Genomic DNA, 20575 nt, shown 5'->3' on the forward strand with positions numbered 1-20575 from the left:
TATGCTGTTGTGATAGGTTGTTGGGAGACGGTGTTTCATTGGTTGCTGGCTCCAGGGCTGCAGTTATGATTGGTGGATAGGGCTGGGATTCTGATTGGCTGTTGGCTCTAGGTCTGAGATTCTGATTGGCTGTTGGTTTTAGGGCTGTGATTGGTGGATAGGTCTGAGATTCTGATTGGCTGTTGGTTCTAGGGCTGTGATTGGTGGATAGGGCTGGGAGTCTGATTGGTTGCTGGTTTTAGGGCTGGGGCTGTGATTGGTGGTCAGGAATAGGGCTATGATTGGTGTTTAGGGCTGGGTCTCCCATTAGTTGGTTGAATCTGGGCTTGAAATTGGTTTGGCTAGGGTTAGGACCAGCTTCTTCTTGGCCAGTAGGGCTATAAAAGGCTAGGACTCAGGGCGTCTCAGCCCGGGCGTGGAGGCAAAGGGTGGAGAGGACAAGGGCAGTTGTCTGTTTGGGCCTGTTCGGGACAGGTAGGGACTAGGGACTAGGGCCAGAAATGCTGCCCATTTCACATATGACCATGAATGGTTTCAGCCCCTACACATCCCTCAACATACAAACACATATTCTACAAAGACATCCAACTCATGCATCACAAACTGACCACAGACAGATTGCATTGCCCCATCACCCAACACAATACCCTACATACAACACATATACACATACCCCCCACAACTACTACAGTCAAACTCCTTCATTCTCACAGCAAACACTACTCTGTCCACTCCCACTAACACAACCTGCCATCACCCACACAATACAAAACTACAACATACATTTCTCTCAGTTTCAGTCTCCCAGATACACACTCACTGCTCATACTAACCAACAACACTATCCGCTGTTCACTCCACACAGACCACCTGTTGTCATAACAATGCCCAAACCCTGCCTTCAAACACATCATCTACAAACACTCTTCCCATCTCTTCACCAATTACACACAACCATACAATCCCAACATTTCACTCCACCACACATATTACCTCTTCCAGGCATCGCAACTAACACACCCATCACCTCTTACACACCTCATACATTCATCTCCAAAACACATCAACACCCCATCTAACACTCATATTCCACTTAGCAGCACTAACTCACATACAAATCCCTCCCCAAAAACAACTACACCAATATCCCGTCTCATTATTCCACAAAAACAATACCAACCACAAACATCAGCACATCAAAGCAACACAAACTTACATTACACTCATCATCATACCCACTCCCACCCCCAGGACTACACAAAGATTACAAATTCCATCCTATCCCCACCCCTACGCCCCCACTCTTCACAAACACCTACCACAAGCACCCCAACCCAGCAACTTTCATTCACTCGCCTCTCCTCCATTGCACAATTTAGAGCCTTACATCATGATCCACATGCTCCTCCACCACCCCTAACCCATACTCCATCCACACTAAACAAACGCAAACAAAATAAAAACATGCCACTCATAGCAACCTCGCATCCCCTTGTCTGTTACATAATAAAACTACCCTACAAAAAACAGTACACTCCTCATGGCTCTCTCAGCCACCAAGTCCACCACCCACACACACAGACCCAACAAAATGCATCCTTAACCTACTGGAAGAGGAACACTATGTTGAAAAGCAAGACTATTGTGACCCTCAAACAGTTATCACAACTAGCAACACTACTGCTTCAAGCTCACATTACACTACTTACCCTTCTACTAAACAAAACAACACTACCACTAACACACCTTTTCTAAACTGCCAGCTCATAAATGCTCGATCACTCTAAAAAAACAAGCACCCCATCTACGACCTGCTCACAGACACACAACCTGACTTACTATTCATTACTGAATCCTGGTTGGGAGATGACATGGCACCAGTGTTGCACGAAGCCGTTCCTCCGAGCTATCAAACCATCACTCAAAACCGTATAGGCAAGAGAGGAGGTGGACTAGCTATTATATTAAAAAAGGCAATGAACCTCAGTAAAACAGACAACACCTCCATACAAGGTTGTGAAGCCCTCCTTACCAGATGCCACCCTACTCCAACTTCCTCCTGTAACTTTCTCCTCCTTTACAGACCTCCACCTAACAACTCCACTTTCCCAGATGTTTTTCTAGACACAGTCTCAAACCTTATTACACTATACTCCAATCTATGCATTCTTGGAGATCTAAACATTTGGTTTGACAAACCCAATATGCCCCATCCAAAAGCTATCACCACTGGCCTACTCGCATTGAACCTACATCAGATTGTACACAATCCCACACACATCGCTGGTCACATCCTAGATGTCATTTTTGCTAAGCCTGAACTAGTTACTATTCATAGCATCACGCCAATCACCTGGTCAGACCACCATATGATAACTTTCCAACATACAACTCCACAAATCAACACACCCCACAACTACTTACATACATACACCTATCGACCATGGAGCAAACTCAATTTGGATCACTTAGAAACACAACTGACAGCAAACACAGATCTAGATACAATTAATTCTGTAGCAAAACTTTATGAGTAGCTACAGGAAGCTTTCGATGTCCTAATACCACTCAGAAAAACTAAACACAACAAAAGAAAACCAACACCTTGGAGAATCACAGAACTTAAAAAGATAAAGCAACAAATCAGAAAGTTGCAGCGGACCTGGCTCAAAACAAACAACAGTCAAGACAAACTGCAGCTACACAAACGTAACAGGATATGCAAATCATCAATCAAAAAAGCTAAAAAAAGATACTACTCAGACAGAATTCAAAATGCTCAATCTACAACCAAGGAATTTTATAAAATTCTCAATGAATTTCGAAAACCTACATGCATGGAAGGAAGTCATCCCACTACTCAAGATTTCACAAACAAATTGGCAACTCACTACACAACCAAGGCAGACACATTGGACTCCTATTTAAAACAGAAGAAAACCATCAGCACCAACCCCTTTCCTAAAATACCCTTTAAGAATAAACCATCCCAACGTCTACAGTCCTTCAAACAAATATCCCAGGATGAATTTATGGATTTGGTCAAAGCAAGCAGACCTTCTGGTTGCCCCTCTGACCCTTGCCCACCACAAATCTTCAAGAAAATCCTTCTATCTACTTCTGCTGCCACACCTGTAAGAAGAATCATCAACAACTCTTTAACTTCAGGGACTTTTCCTGCAGACCTGAAAAAGGCATACATACGACCTTTATTAAAGAAAACAGACCTAGACCCGCAAGACCCCAACAACAACTATAGACCAATCACAAAAGGACCTTTCCTGGGCAAATTGTTAGAAAGAGCAGCATTCGCCCAGATGTCACAATTCATTGAAGACAAAAATATACTTTCAGACTTCCAAACTGGATTCCGCCCAGGAAGAAGCACTGAATCGGCACTCATGACAATCTGGGACGATCTTAAAAACACAGTCGACCAAAATGGAGTTGCTGCACTACTTCTCTTGGACCTCTCAGATGCCTTTGATACGGTTGACCATGACACCCTAACTCAAAGACTCCACAAAGCCAGCATACAAGGGATTGATCTCAATTGGATTACTTCCTATCTGAAAAAAAGATCGAATATCATCCACCCGCCCCCCTTCTCGTCCGAACCCTAAGGGTCAATCATCTCACCTTTGCTTTTCAACATCTACATGATATCTTTACCAGAACTGATCAATGATATCCATCTCACATGCTACAACTATGCAGATGACACACAAATACTACTTAAATTAGAATGCGCCAAAAACATTGAAAACTCACAAATCTTCAGTTGCCTCAGAGCCGTTGATCAGTGAATGACCTGGAGCCATCTCAAACTAAATACCTCCAAAACAGAAATACTCATATGTGGTGACTGGAAAAATTATGACCCTCTGTGCGTCTGGCCTGACGATCTCGGACCACCGCCTCAATTATCCAAGGAAGTTAAAAACCTAGGAATCACCATGGATTCCAAGTTAACTATGAATGCCCAAGTAGACAAATTAGCACGCACAAGCTTCATCACCTTAAAGACTTTACGACGTATCTTCCCCCACCTCGGATTTCCATACAAGGTGCAAGCTACTATCTCGCTTGTACTATCCAAACTGGATTATGCCAATAGCCTCTACCATGGATCATCTCTATCTGTTATGAAAAAACTACAACGTATCCAGAATTCTGCAGCCAGGCTGCTATTACATATAAAGCCGCAAGCCCACATCTCCCCTGCCTTGAGAGCACTACACTGGTTACCCGTTGCCAGAAGATGCACTTTCAAGCTGCTTTGTATCACCCACAAAGCTATACATGGAACAGGACCGCTTTTTATCAGAAAGAAAATTACCAAATACATCCAACAAAGAACCCTCCGCTCAAGATTGGCACCCCGCCTTAGAACACCACCATACAAGAAAAAGACTATAGGTGGTACATCTTTCTCCGTCTAAGCAGCCAAACTATGGAATTCATTACCCCCAACTATAAGAGCCACAGATAACTTTCTTGTCTTCAGAAAACTACTCAAGAGTTGGCTCTTTCCTTCATAACCACCTCATTCAAACAACTATGAACTGCATATGCCTATGTTGATAAATATTGTTTCAGATTATATGTATATTTCTATTTATTTATAGTTTCTTTAGAAAATATGTATTGCTACTATGTCATAACAATAAAATACACACACACTCTTTAAACCTGTTTGACTAAGTATTTTTTACCCATGGTTCTAATTATGTATTGTATGTGCATATGTGTGTGTATTCATGTATATGTGTGTGTGGATATACATATATATATATATATATATATATATATATATATATATATATATATATATATATATACATATATATATATATATATATATATATATATATATATATGTCTATATGTTGTTTCTGTGCGTGGCATGTTCATAGATCATTGCATGGCTCCTGGGTGGGTTGTTATACTAGATATCTATGAATTCCTGCTCTCATCTCATCACACTTATCTACTCATCACTCTTATGTCATGTCTCTATCAAACTATCCTCCATTCTCACTCTGACTCATCCCAAATCCCTTCTACCACTTTCATCTCCTAAATATCTCTGCCTAAGCTCTTCCCTCCGCTTCCACATCTAACTCACCAAACCTCACTCTACTACTGTGACCTCCCACACAACCCTACTAAATTCTTCTGCATTTATCTCACCCTGCTACTATGCTCTCCCTAACCCTTCCACATACTCTTCTCCCTCCGCCCCCCTTTACTCATCCCAAGCCTTTGGGTTGAGTAAATGAAGGATATACTCCCAATTAACATTTCTGGATTTCTTTCCTCCTCCACCCCTCCATTACTCCAGTCAATCTAACTAGCAAACTCTCATATCCGCGGCTCAAATTAACTCATAATAATACTAAAACTGTACTCATTATTTAACAATACTAATCTATCACTAATCCTTGTTGTGTTCCAGAGTAGCGTGCTACTCATCGAAAAGCGCTTCGACGCCTCGTCAGGGGTAGTAAGCGCTATATAAATACGATTACAATACAATACAATACATCTGAGGCAATAAAATGCACCTACACCTTCCTCCATAGTATGGGTGAGTCCCTAGCTGACATTGCTGGAGTCATGAGGCAGAAGCAAGACCAACAGGCCTCACATCTGACACCAGTGAGGTTGCCACCAAGTTGGGGACCATCATTAACATTATGGCATTTATGGAGAGCGAGTTTGACTCCTACGTAGCAACAAAGGGTGCCCTCCAAAGAGATGTTGTTACATTGGTGAGAAGCCATCAGATCCTTGTCAGCGCTGTGTTGCCTTCATTGCTGGCACAGACAGAGGCCGCCAGGGACAGAAGAGCCTCATCTTTGGTACCTGATATGTGTTTGCCTCAGATGTCTCACACACAAACACCACTAATTGCAGGTGAGGCACAACACCCATCGGGGGGGGAAGATGTGGACTTCTCCAATTTCCATTGGAGATCTGCCTGGTAACATTTGCTGTGCCCCCTCGACAAATCCTCAGTGGTCCTGTATCTATCATTATGCCACCTCTTTTCTTACCTAGAACTGCCACTTTTTGTTTGCGCACCTGTTAATCGTATCCACGTTTGGACTGGTGAAGTGGCCTACCTTCCCAAATGGCAATTTGTATGTCCTCACTGAAGTTTTCATTACCTCTACATGTCACATGTCATATCTCCCAAATGGACTCTGTCTGGACATCCTTTGCTCACTGTCAGTTTTAGTGTCATTTCCTCAAACAATGTAAAATGCTCATGCCGACCAACCCACACTTGTAAATAAATTCACTCCTATAAACCTGAGTGTTGTACGTCTGTTCCAGAAAAGACTACTTATACCACAGTGTATGTGTACATACAAAAACAACTTCTTGGTATTTCAAGGAGATCAGGCTAAAGTCACTATCACTTACTCTTGTTGTACATACCCAAATGTCATGTACATCCACTGCCATGGCATTATTCAGAATGGCTTTGTCTACCAATTGAACGTCATGGATTTCCAATAAGCTTCAGTTACTGGACTGGCACACAGTGAAAAGGCCTTACTAAACACACAACTGCCTACCTGCTCAAATTGGGGGCCTGTGAGGCATGTGAGTCAATAACACTGTTTCACTCCTCCACATATTTCTAGCTCAGTGAACATGACAACGTGATCAAGCACATATGATAACCTCAATGCTTACAATGAAGAGACCCTAAAGAACTTAAATTATGCTTGTACTGATAATATGCAGATACTCATGCCCAGACTCCTTCTGAATTAGCATCGTACCGATGCTGCACAAGAATGTACAAGGTCAATCCAACAACTTGGTTGTCAGTATGCATGAAATGCAACTAATTATTTTTGGGGTCTAGTTTCAAATGATAAACGGTGTTGAAAGGTCCACTGGGATACGTAGGGTAAATGTGTTCCTCTGACCCTGAGAGGCCTCATATGTATTGAGTGTGAGTGTAACACACATGACTTCAATTGTACAATATACACACACACTACTGATTAGGAGCCAGAGCACATAGGGGGTTATTCTAACTTTGGAGGAGGTGTTAATCCGTCCCAAAAGTGACGGAAAAGTGACGGATTTACCACCAGCCGTATTACAAGTCCATTATATCCTATGGAACTCGTAATACGGCTGGTGGTATATCCGTCACTTTACCGTCACTTTTGGGACGGATTAACACTCCTCCAAAGTTAGAATAACCCCCATAATCTGGAACACAGCAACACCTCCCCAGGGTAAGAGGAAATGGGAGACTTATGGTTTTCAACATTTGCAAGTAGCTGCGCAAAGTTACATGCATGTAGTGCCACACTTAGCAAGCACCCAATGCCAAGGATGATTGGGGTTCTCCAGGCAGGTGGGGGCCACATTCATGATTTGGAACCAGCTAACAACAATGACTTACTTGCACAATGGTGCAAGGATCTGTGCGTTAGTGGCAGGCACTAGTGTGTCCCAGCACAGCCCAAAATCTATACTCTGTTGTGACTAAACCATAAAATTAGACATGCTGTATGTCTTTCACATACAGTGCTACAGTAGCTGACTGTCTGTGTTGGGCTGCATGTCAAATGACATTAAGATAACCATGTACAATCCATTAGGAATGTCAAATAGTCCTCAAATGACTCAAATGTGAGATACACTAACTGTTGACCATAGGCATCTCACAAAACAAAATATGCCATTAGAGACTGCAGGGCAATAGCTACTTCATGTACTCAACTCAACATACTCAATGTTAGAAACTCACAATGAAGCAATGATTACAATGTTGTGAAAGTATTAAACGTTTTACTAATAAATCTATTTAAACAAACTACAACTGCATATCCTACACTAACTAACCTAAACACTACCTTATATTATCTAAACATATCCTAAACTACCTACATCTACCTATCCTAAACAAACTAACCATAGCACACTTTCCACTAACATAGCTTATCATAACCTATCTTAAATGCTAAACACAAATAGCATGTTGAACATTCACATCCCACCCCTTTAACACACATAATCGACACAATACAAAAAGGAACTATACCTGAACAGAAACTAACTACGCATGTAAACCTAAACAAATATATATTTTTTGTATTTTTATTTATATATTATATATCTACATATATGTATATATATGATTATATATATTTTTTTTAACATAATAAATATGAACCTCCTACCCACTAAAAACCTTCAAAAGATTTAAAAAAACATTTACTCATAAAAACTAATAAAAGCTAAAGCCTAACTAACCTAAAGCTATCCTAATCACCAACTATATGCCTAACTATTAAAATACAAAACTACAAATACAAACAAACAACATTGTCCATTATAAAGTTTATAAGAGTTGGGACACCTGCACCAGGGCATCCTCCATATTTTCTACTTGGTGCCTCAGGCTGGCCTGCTCCCTCTGAATGCCATCCAGTTTGATATTGATTTTCCTCAATTCCCTCAATATGCAATACTTGAACAAGGATTCTGCACGTCTTCTGGGCCTCGTGGCTCATGTAGTTGTTGGCTGGCTGGCTGCATGTGTAGCCAGTGGTACCGAGGGTTGGGATGCCTGTTGCTGGCTTGGTCCTGCTATGGTTTGGGCTGTGGCAGATGTTGCACATGAAGGTGTTGGAGCCAGAGGACATTCCAGGACCCTGCTGCCTTTGCACGCTCATACAGTTTTGCCATTTTGAGTTAGGCCTTGGAAACTTGTTTGATGTGCCTGTATCTCTCCCGTCGCATGTCGTATGTGCTGACCTCTTCAGCTGTTATGTTATCTAGGGTGGTAATGGAAAAACATTTTAGTACAAGCTGCACATGTACATGATGTGTGTGAAAATAGGGTGACATTGTAACACAGTTATATATGCCTGACATGACCAACTCCAGAAATAGAGATAATTACATAGACAATATACTGTCACTACATAGACATCCTCTACTTGAGCAAGGAAAACTGAGTCAGGTGTACAAAATGTGAATGTACTCACAATAAGATTACAACCATGTCATACAGAACAATGATTCACACTTGTTATGATGTTTATAGTTTTAAATTGGACACATGGTCCAGATTTAGAAAATGTGGGTTTTGGAATTGTATCATGCAAACGGGCTGCTCCTTGCTCATCAGCATAAGTGTAAGTGGTTAAGGTGATACAGTCCAGCCAGTGTGGCTCTGCGTTGTATACCCCATTTTGAGTAACACAAGGCAGCACACATTGCTGGCTTCACTTACTCAGTGTCAGATAGCCAATACATGGATAGGGGGTTGTCCTGTCTCTCCTGCGGAACATGACTGAGGAATATAACAAATATTTACCATCAGACCTCAAATTACTACATATGTGACATGTAGCTTCAAGTTGACACTTGTAGCGAAAAACATAGTGAGTCATACTTTAACATGCTTATGTGCACACATCATCCCAAGGCTGTATTCAGATGCACACCTTCTACATTTGATAATGCATCTCAGTAGTGTGTGTATGCTTGCTGGGGTACTCATCTGACAAAGAACATTGGTGTATATAAAGCGGGGACCCTTGCACCATGACTCTGAGGGAGGCTCAGGTACCCCTGAGGCTGGATTACAACAGCCATCCCTAATGGAAGGCAAAGAAATTGTAGACCTATATGTCCATATGATAATGCACAAATAGATGAACAGACATACATGTAGCTATGTCATTTGTTGTCTATCATAGGTCGAATACATTACTTATGAAGAATCCTGTCCATCACAAAAACATATGCTGCAACTTTCATATTAAAAATTGGTTAGATTGTGATGGCTACCATGCTGACACTGTCATCCCTGTTTTCACAATTCTGCTCTAGGTTTGTCATACTGCTACAGGGACAGATATGTTGTCTACAAACAAATTAGGTGTAACACAGTTGGTATATTTGGCCACCGTTATGGTCAGTAAAACAGAAAAGTTGTATCTGGAGAGCTCAAAAGTATGCAGCATGTCTGAACCAAGTATGCTGCATGTTGATGAAATATTTGTTGCATAATTACACAGTGCGTGATTCTTATTCCATGATACCTACCTGTTCATGCTTGCTAACAGTGTCTATGTATAAATATTGCACATCATCTGCAACTGTGTCATGCACAATTGTGGAAATATGCAACAGAACCCCTCCTAGACATGCTTAGCAACACACATTTCACTGTGCTGCGACATACGTTGAAACCTGAATGTTTAGGTTCGTGCCATTTGTTGTACGAGATAATGTGTGTGTGTTGAACACAAGCAGAGTCTGCACCAGATGATGGTCACTGTGCCCACAGCCACATGAATGTATGTATGCAAACATAAACACAAATGTAAAGATGTTTAGAGACTGTGGCCCTGCTTGTATAAGCCAAACATTCACAATGATATTTCTCCTTGATCATTCCAAATGAATCTGAGGACAGGTTCTGTTCTGTTTCACACACCAGTAGTTAATTGATAGTAGATAAGTGTAACCTCCCACAACACATCACAATGTTACATTTCACACAGATCACACACAGATGTCAAAATGCTACATTCATAGTATTGGGGCCCTGGAAGGAGTCCACCTCTCTATGGGTAAATGGTAGATGTCCACCTAGAAGACATGATTTTGGACATTGCATTGTAAACAGTGCTTTCACATATGCTTACATTTATATCTAACAAACTATGCTATCCCAGTATTTCAGATTTACACATCAGCTTAGACACACATATCTAAATGTGACCAGAATAATAGATGCAGCTAGTCTGCTTGCAGGCCTGAGGTGGCTGGATGATGAAGTTCCGATGTACCCATCACCACATGCCTGAAGCATGCCTCAGACATGTGATGCATTAAGTAATGCTGCCCAAAATTACCCAGAGGCCCACTGAAACCAATGGAAGCCTCCTTTTAAGACCTATTCTTAAGAGGCATTAAAAGTGCAGAATAAATAGCGCAAAGACATCTCTGATTTTTTGCGCCATTTTTGACCCCCCCCCACCAACAGGGAAATGTCCCTTTTGCATATATTATGCCTGGTGCAGGCATAATGTAGTGCAAAATATTACAAAGTGGTGCAATGCATGCATTGCGCCACTTTGTAAATTTGGTGCTGGGATTTTGGCCTCGCTGGACCACATTAGCGTAAAAAAAATGACGCAAATGTGGCACAAGGAGGCACTAGGCGCTCTTAAATCTGCCCCTAAATACCATAGAACCGGGAGCCCTCGTGATAAAGCTTCATCACAAAATGCTGAAAGAACAGACATTCATACCTACAGTTCCACTAATCTCCAGTCCAAGGAGGTCAATGACCTTGGCCTGCCATGCAACCACATCAGCCCATCAGTGCTCTATCTGAATGGTGGTCCCAGCATCCTTAAATTTCTTCTGGTGGCGCCAGTGAACACACTCTCACTGATCCTTCTTATCCTTGGCATGGCAGCCCTGGCTCACCCTACCTGCAGCCACCAGCATCCCAAAGAGGTAATAGACAATTATCCATATCAGTCTTCCCAACTCAGCCTCTGAAAAGTTCTTTCCCCTTCCAAAACTGTCCCTATCCCTCCCAAACACACTAAACCTAAAAACCTCTCCCTAACAACTATAACTACCCCTAATAGAATAATCCCCCAAAAAACAAACTCCCAACAAGAAAGTGACAAATATTTAGACAAAACATTGTAAAAAGACAAAAAGGTATGACAAAGACACAAGACAGGAATTGAGCACACACTGACCAAAAAACTCCACAATTGCACAGACAATCTGAAAACACCTCAAGCATCCCGCAGAAAGTGAGAGTCGGAGAAAGTGAAAGTAACTTTACATTTCCTAGTTTGCAGTCTCCCACACCCATTGCATCACTTCCTGGGTGTATCTTGCCGGTTTATGACAAATGTGTTGTTTTTATGACACATTGGTACTTAAATTACCATTACATAATGAATGCACAGCACATTAGCACTTATACAGTTTTTTTCCACGCATTGGTATTGAGGTACAGATTATAACTGGTGCAGCAGGTGCAATGCGCTTTGCAACTGGATTGATGCATGGGTTCTGACCCACACAACTGGCCTATTGTCTGGGATCCTCTGTAGAGGATTGCGCAGTAGAGGAACACACTCCTTGGACGCACTTTCATTGGTTCTGGTTTGTTAGCAGACAAGTGTAATATTTGCTGACTTGTGACTTTTAAGTTGTCATATTTTGCTTATATGTGACATTGCACCTTCTTACGTGTGACATATTGAGTGCCAATGTATTGTGATTGAAAACAAGCAAATATTGTAATGTACTGAGACATTTACATGTTTATCTTCCTTTTGTGGTGTGTAGTAGGCTTGGGTGGATGTAGGTAGCCATGGTGAAGCCGGAAGTATGTCAAATATATTATTCGGTCAATCTGTCAGGATTCCTGCCATAAAATGTGTTACTGATGCAATACACACTTAGGGAATCACAGAGACAGCCTGGATGAGCCATTCTACAGTGTACAGTATGAGCCAGCCAACTCACAGATTTACTGGATTATTAAAAAAGATATCATATAATTCCAATATGTTACACGTGATTGTCAGGCAACCATGCATTTGCACATGCAGCTAGGCAGGTTCACCATGTAATGTGGTGGTGTAGACACTTCTGCACTCAGGGCTATATGTCTGAATGAATATGTGTGGAGATTGCTCTATGCACCATGGCAAACGTGCTTTGCACATCTGTTTGTGTATTGTTTGAGCCTAATTAAGCCAGCTTGAGTAGCCCGGATGTTGGGAAGTGGATTATTGGTAAGGGCAGGTAAGTACCTACACTTAGCAAAAGGGCACTAACCTCCACTAGGTCCAGTCAGGTCTCAATAAATGAATCCCAACTCAACACTTGGTAGCTTGGCAACGAGCAGTTAGGCTTAACTTAGGAGACAGGTGTGTAAAGCATTTAAAAATCACAAAACAGTAATTAAGTACAAATAAAACACTATTAAAATAAAGCACCAATTTCTAAAAGTAAATTATATTGTCATCTTTAAAATGACACTAAAACGACAAAAATCCAATGAGGGGAACCGGAGATTTGAATTTTTAAAGAATAAATCGTTTTTTGGCACATAGAAAATATAAGCGCCAATCTTGACATCTAGTTACACTCGACCGGGGCAAGGTCAAAATTTGAGGCCGACTGCGATGGAACCCTGATCGACTACAGTGAGTGGGAGGTCTCTGTCAAAGGTTTTTTTAAACTAATTTAATTGATTTCTTGCATAGAGTTATACAATGTTCAATAACCATTGATAGTAGCATACATATCTAACTTAAGCATTAGCAAATCTTTGTATCTTAACGTGTCATATGCAAGACAGGAGTTGTTTGTTCAATAAAACAACAACATGACCGTAACTCAACTGATGAACAAGGAAGCCTTAACTTAGCGTTTTCCAAGGCAGTTACAGACAAGCACTTTAGTATTGTACTGATAAGTTATTCATGATATTGGTCCACAACATTAGCATCAATTCACAACAGACAGAATATTTTTGCATCAGTATCTGAGAGATCCCTATTATGTGGCTTAGGCTTCACATAAGGTTCAGCACTCATTCTATCTGAACCATACACTGTAAAGCAATAACCCCCCCCCCCCATCAACGGGATCTGGCAATCTAGCCGTGGCCTGCACTACCCTCCTGCTGTGTCTATTATCATTATGCCTTTAAGGCTATATGCGCTCTCTATATGTTTGCAGTTCCTGCATGTAGATATCCCAACCGGTTGCCATCTTGACCCTCCGCAATCCTCCCGCTTCCTCCCTCCTTAGTATCACCAATTCTGCTCTACCCCACTTCGAGACCACTGTGCACCAATGGGAAAGGGTCAGAAGCATGGGCGACTTCCAATTCATAGCAATGGCTCATCTACCAATGACTAACACCAAATCAATGAAACAATTAGTTACTACGGCTTTTTAGGGGCGGCGATGTAGGCTCATGTAGGAGGCTGGCCCGGTCTGTAGTGGGTACTTAAGGTACTTACACCTTATACCAGGTCCAGTTATCCCTTATTAGTAAAATGTAGGCAGTGTTCTAGCAGCTTAGGCTGTCTAGAGGTAGCTGTAGCAGAGCAGCTTAGGCTGAATTAGGAGACATGCAAAGCTCCTGCAATACCACTATAATCACACAGTACTTATACACAATCAAAGACAATACTCAGTGTTACCAAAAATAAAGGTACTTTATTTTAGTGACGCAAGGCTAAAAATATCTAAAAAAAAATCAGGTAAGTAAACAGTCATAGAATAGTGCAAACAGTATCGACAAAAAGGAGGGATTGGGAGAATTATAGGTCCAGTGTACGTACTCCCAATATGATAAATGAATGCAAAAAGTACACTGTTCCTAACTCTAGGGTGAACAATTAAAGTTTAGAAGCTAGAGCCCTCACACACCCAAAGGGTGTCATGCTTCATCATCGGGAAGCTCCTCGTCAGACCGGCAGGTGCAATGTCTGACGGGCTCCCCTTTCGGGGGCTCTTTGCCGGAGATCTTTTTATGTATGGTGGCTGCCGTTGAATCAAGAAGGTCAGGCACTCAATATGGCAGGAGAGTAGAGAAAACATTAAGATTGATTAGGGACCCCTCAACTGGTCTGTTTCTCCTCCGGGGAGAGCACGCCGAGGGTAGGTTTCCCGAATCGAGGACGCCTATTTAAAATAATAGGCTGGACCGTGCTACTTCCCAAGGGGCCCCCCACACGAAGAGGGCGGGGCGACCCGTTTTTTGTTTGAGACTTTTGACGGGACAGTTTACTCAAAATGTAAGTGACTGATACCTAATTTTTCTCACATACATAATAGGTTAGTGAGTTCATCTATATATAGCCAGGAGAAGTCTAATTTGATATAGGTCCTGATGAAGCGTTAGAGGATCTTTAATGACCACATTTACGCGAAACATGTTGACCAGACCCTAGGGGTCAGGTGACAATTTCCCAGTACTCCAGGCTTTTTTAAGTGGTTGAGCATTATTCTCATTGTCCACTTAACTATGTTTTTAATCTTGATCGTGACCCCTTTATATTGCCAGTAAACAGACCAGTTGAGGGGTCCCTAATCAATCTTAATATTTTCTCTACTCTCCTGCCATATTGAGTGCCTGACCTTCTTGATTCAACGGCAGCCACCATACATAAAAAGATCTCCGGCAAAGAGCCCCCGAAAGGGGAGCCCGTCAGACATTGCACCTGCCGGTCTGACGAGGAGCTTCCCGATGATGAAGCATGACACCCTAGTGCAAACAGTAGACAACACAATAGATTGCAATGGGCCTAGGGGCAATATAAACCATATACTAAAATGGTGGAATGCAAATGTAGAATTCCCCCCAGGCGAGTGTAGTGTATTAAGGGGCGCTGGGAGTGTAGGAAAACACCAAAGTAAAGTACCCAACCCTGGAGCCCGGGAAAGCAAGAGTAAAGTACAGCAAGTTTCCTCAGGACACACTATAAGTCGTAATAAAGGATTTTTCAAGAACCAAGCAAGACTGCAAGCAACAAACGATGGATTCCTGGACCTGAAGACCTGTGGAGCGAGGAGACCAAGTCTAGAAGTCGAAGAAGATTCCAGGAAGGACAAAAGCCCCTGCCAACCTAGAAGAAGGTGCAAAAGTGGATTCTCCAATCAGAAGAAAAGTACAGAAGAGCACCAAAGAAGATGGCTTTGGGTTGCTGCTTGATGCAGGTGATGTCCCACGTCGAGTTGTTGGATGCAGGCTGTTTGCGTCACTGGATTCCACCAACAAGCCTTGGTTCAAGCAAGTATGCAGTTTGCGTCAAAAGGGAGCTGCCTGGACCCGGGAGGGACCTGGGGATCTCAACTCAGACTGAGGAGGCAGAGGGGGCTCTCAGCACTTCAGAGAGCCCTCAGAAGACCAGGCAGCACCCACAGGAGTCCCAGAACATGGGACAAAGAAGATGCAAAGTGCGGTTGTCGCAGCACTACACTGGAAGGTCCCACGCCACCGGAGAACAACTCAGGGAGCTGTGGGTCGCAGGATGGAGTGCTGGGGACCTACCCTATGGTGTGCATGAAGGATTCTAGGAAGAAGTGCACAGAAGCCCAAGGAGCTTCAGTAGACGGGGTACTTTCGCAGCACGGGGAGGTAAGCTCTTACCTCCACCAAATTTGGACATCTGGACCTTTGGACAGTCTGGGTCACTTTGGTCTACCACTTGTGTTCCAGGGAGCACGCTCACCGTCAGGAGAGGAGTCCCAGAGTACCGGTTGTCATCGCAGAAGGGTGCCTGCAGAAGCAGGGAAGTGACTCCGTCACTCCACGGGAGATTCCTTCGGTTCTTCTGGTGCAGGGTGAAGACAGGCAGTTCTCAAAGCGTGCACACCTTGGAAACTGTTGCAAAAGCTGGCTGGAGCTGAAGTTGCAGGTCACAGGAGTCGTCCTGGATACTTTGTTACAGTTTCAGCGGTTTCTGGAGCAGTCTGCGGTTGATCCGATGGTCAGAAGCTGAAGCAGAGGATGCAGAGGAGTCCAGGAGGAATCTTGCAAACTGAATCTGAGGAAACACCCAGAGGAGAGACCCTAAATAACCCTGAGAGGGGGATTGGCTACCTACCGAGGTATGCACCTATCAGGAGGGGTCTCTGACGTCACCTGCTGGCACTGGCCACTCAGAGGTCTCCAGAGGGTCCCCACACCTTGGAATCCAAGATGGCTATCACCAGGGACACTCTGGAGGAGCTCTGGGCACCACCACTGGGGTGGTGATGGACAGGGGAGTGGTCACTCCCCTTTCCTTTGTCCAGTTTTGCACCAGAGCAGGGACTGGGGGTCCCTGAACTGGTGTAGATTTGATTATGCAAGGAGGGCACTGTTTGTGCCCTTCAAAGCATTTCCAGAGACTCTGGAAAGCTACCCCTCCCAAGCCTGTAACACCTATTTTCAAAGGGAGAGGGTGTAACACTCACCTCCCAAAGGAAATACACTGTTTTGCCTTCCTGGGATTGAGCTGATCAGTTCCCAGGAGGGTAGCAACCTGTCTGTGAGATGCCAGCAGCTGGGGCTGCAGTGGAAACCTCAGAGAGCTGGGTTGGCAGTACTGGGGGTCCATGGTGGAGCCCCCAGGGTGCATGGGATTGGCCCCCCAATACCAGATTTGGATTGGGGGACAATTCCATGATCACATCACAAGGCCATATTCGGAGTTGCCATTGTGCAGCTACATATGTGTATTGACATATATGTAGTGCACGCTTATAACGGTGTCCCCGCACTCACGAAGTCCGGGGAATTGACCCTGGACAACGTGGGGGCACCTTTGCTAGTGCAAGGGTGCCCTCAGGCACAGTAACTTTGCACCTAGCCTTCAGTAAATGAAGGTTAGACATATAGGTGACTTATAAGTTACTTAGTGCAGTGTAAAATGGCTGTGAAATAGTGTGTGCACTATTTCATTCAGGCTGCAGTGGCAGTCCTGACGAAAGGTTTGCATGAGCTCCTTATTGGTGGCAAAAGAAATGCTGAGGCCCATAAGGATCTCCTGAAACCCCAATGCCCTGGGTACCTAGGTACCATATACTAGGGACTTATAAGGGGGGTCCAGTGTGTCAATTAGAGTTGGAATATGGAGTCACTAAAGTATAGTGACAAATTTGGTAAGTGGAGAGATAATAAGCACTTGAGTTCTGGCTAGCAGAACTTCAGTGACACAGTTAAGCATACTGACAACACACACATAGGCCACAACTATGAGCACTGGGGTCCTGGCTAGAAGGATCCCAATGAGACAGGCAAAACACAGTGACAAACAGGCAGAAATAAGGGGTAACATGCCAAGAAAGATGGTACTTTTCTACAGCCTAGCAAGGCACTTTCAGCAGTGTATAAATCAGCATGGTCAGTTAGTTTAGCAAGGGTTTCCGTAATTTGGAGCCAGAAACGGCTTGATTCTGGGCAGGACCAGAACATATGGATCATGTCAGCACACAGATTGTGACATCGAGGGCTGTCTGAACAGGAACCAAATATTTTGTGCAATGCTGGTGGCAGGAGATATACTCTATGCAGTATAGTCCAATGTACTGGAATTTGGCGTTTCGTGACACATTTTTGGGATATGTCAGCACCCTGTCCCATTCTTTATCCAGCAATTTCCTACCTAGGTCCTGCTTCCAGATTCGACAAGTCAGCAGAGGGTCTCGAGCCGCGGGCACTCACACCGTAACAAACCATGTAACTTGGCGCCTGCCTCTGCCTTTAACATGTAGAGTGTGTACTAGAGGGTAAGGGTCCGGTTCCAGTTTTGTTCTCTGCCAAAGGTTTGCTAGGATAGCGTGTATCCTGGCGCATGTCAAAAAGTGACTTCTCTGTATGCCCCCATCTATGCGCAAAAGGTCAAAGGTTTCCAATACCTTATCTCAGAATAACGATCCCTCCTGCACCGTAAACCTCTTTGTCCCAATAGCGCTCGAAGCGGCTGTAAGCCTAACAGTTTAATTTCTGGGGAATATTGTGAAAGTGAGGGCATGAGCTTGACACCTCACTTATAGCTGGTGTGAGCTGTTATTAAAAGTGTGCTACTCCGAGAGGGTGGTGCAGCAGACGGGAGAAAAGTTTCTTGGGCTATTTTCAATGCGTCGCCGGTGGTGCCCTGTCCTAGTTCTTCCAGTAGCCGACCTACCAACCATCGTGCCGGCCACTGTAGCTGTGCTGCAAGATAATAGTGTTAAAAATTAGGAGCGCTAAGCCCTCCCTTCTCAATAGGGAGCTGCAGTTTGCACAATGCTACCCTACGCCTGCCCTTGTTCCAAAGACATGTGCCCAGTGTAGCGTGAAGCATGTGGAAGACTTTTTTAGGGACCATCAATGGGAGTTATTAAAGAAGTACAGCAAGTGCAGGAGTATAACCATTTTGGACAGCGCAATTCTACCCTGAACAGTAAGAGGGAGCGTGCTCCAGAAAGCCACCTGAGGGTGTACAGCAGTGATGGCCCTCATAATATTTCCATCTGTTAAGTCTGAGGCGGAATGGTAAATGTGTATGCCTAGATAACGGAAGGAAGTAGTCTGCCATCGGATCTCTTGCAAGTCCACCTGCAACCGCAGTGGTGGACTTCGCGAAGGAAGGGGATATAGATAGGATTTAGACCAATTAACTCCCAGACCTGAAGTGGCTTTGAATTCAGAAAATATTTCGGTTATAGCAGTTATGCCCTTCCGGATATCACGAATGTAAATCAGCACATCGTCTGCATACAGGGTGGAAGTATGTAGGGTTCTGTCAAGGGAAATTCCCCACTCTCTGCTCTGCTGGCATAGTCTCTGGGCCAACAGCTCCATGGCTAAGGAAAACAGCAAGGGGGCAAAGGACACCCCTGCCACATGCCCCTTCTCATTGGGAAGGAAGGAGAAATGTTCTATCCCACTCTTACTCGAGCATGGGATCAGCATTCAGGAGATGGATAAGTCGTTGTATATAGCCTGTAATGTCAATAGCTGTGAGAATGGAAAACATATATTCCCTGTCCAGCGTATCAAATGCTTTCCCGTCCAGGCATGCAGTGTGTGGCCATTCGCCTGGCGCCCTTTCCATAACTCTATGCAGTCTACGGATATTAAGTGCTGTGGATGTTCCCTGCACAAAACCATTCTGGTCTATGTGTATCAGTTGGGGCAGCCGGCCCAGCAACCTGGAGGCAATAATTTTACCTAGGATCTTGTATTTTGTACACATTTAACCAATTAGATTTTGCAGAGGTGGTGTGTGCGCCACCCAGCCTGTAATAATTAACAACTTACATAATGCAGCTCCTAATCTCGAACATAAAGTATATATTTTTCTACTCATTACAACCAGCTAGCGACATAAGAAAGTCAAAAAAGAAGGGGAGCTTTCATTCAAGCAATCAAGACCTTGCTAAATCAATGAGTCCGCTGTTTGTGTGGTGACCTCCGGCAGTATTTCAGAGGGGGTCTTGCTGGTCGAGACCTCCGATTCTGATTCTGAGAGGCACCCCCCACTGTCCTGCGATGGGAGTAATCCTCCTGCCAGCCACAGCATGGATGCTGCTGACATGACCTGCTTTTGCTCCATACGTGCCTGAGCCGGAGTGGGGGAGCTGGTTATTTTGTCCTGGCTGGATTCGTGGAGAGTGTTCCTTCCTCTTTTCTTTCTCCATGGCTTGTGGCAAGGACGACGTAGAAGCCTCATATCTGCTCTGTTCCACCCAGTCCTAAGCATCCGTGGACTCGGTGAAAAAGAAGCTGGTGTCATTAGTTATGACCTTGATCCTAGCTGGGAACAGCAGTGGGTACTTTAGCCCAGCCTAGCAAAGCAGTTTCTTGACTCTTGTAAAGGAGGGTCTCTGCCGCTGGACTGCAGCTGTATAATCAGGGAACAAATAAATAGGAGCATTCTCATGTTGCAATGGCATAGCTATACGTGCCTCTTAATATATAATTTCTTTGTCTCTATAATTCAGAAGGCGAATCAACACTGGTCTAGAGGTACCCCAGTTGGAGGGCTGCAAGCCGGTA

Source organism: Pleurodeles waltl, chromosome 9 (genome assembly GCF_031143425.1).
Source record: "Pleurodeles waltl isolate 20211129_DDA chromosome 9, aPleWal1.hap1.20221129, whole genome shotgun sequence".
NCBI classification, from domain to species: Eukaryota; Metazoa; Chordata; class Amphibia; order Caudata; family Salamandridae; genus Pleurodeles; species Pleurodeles waltl.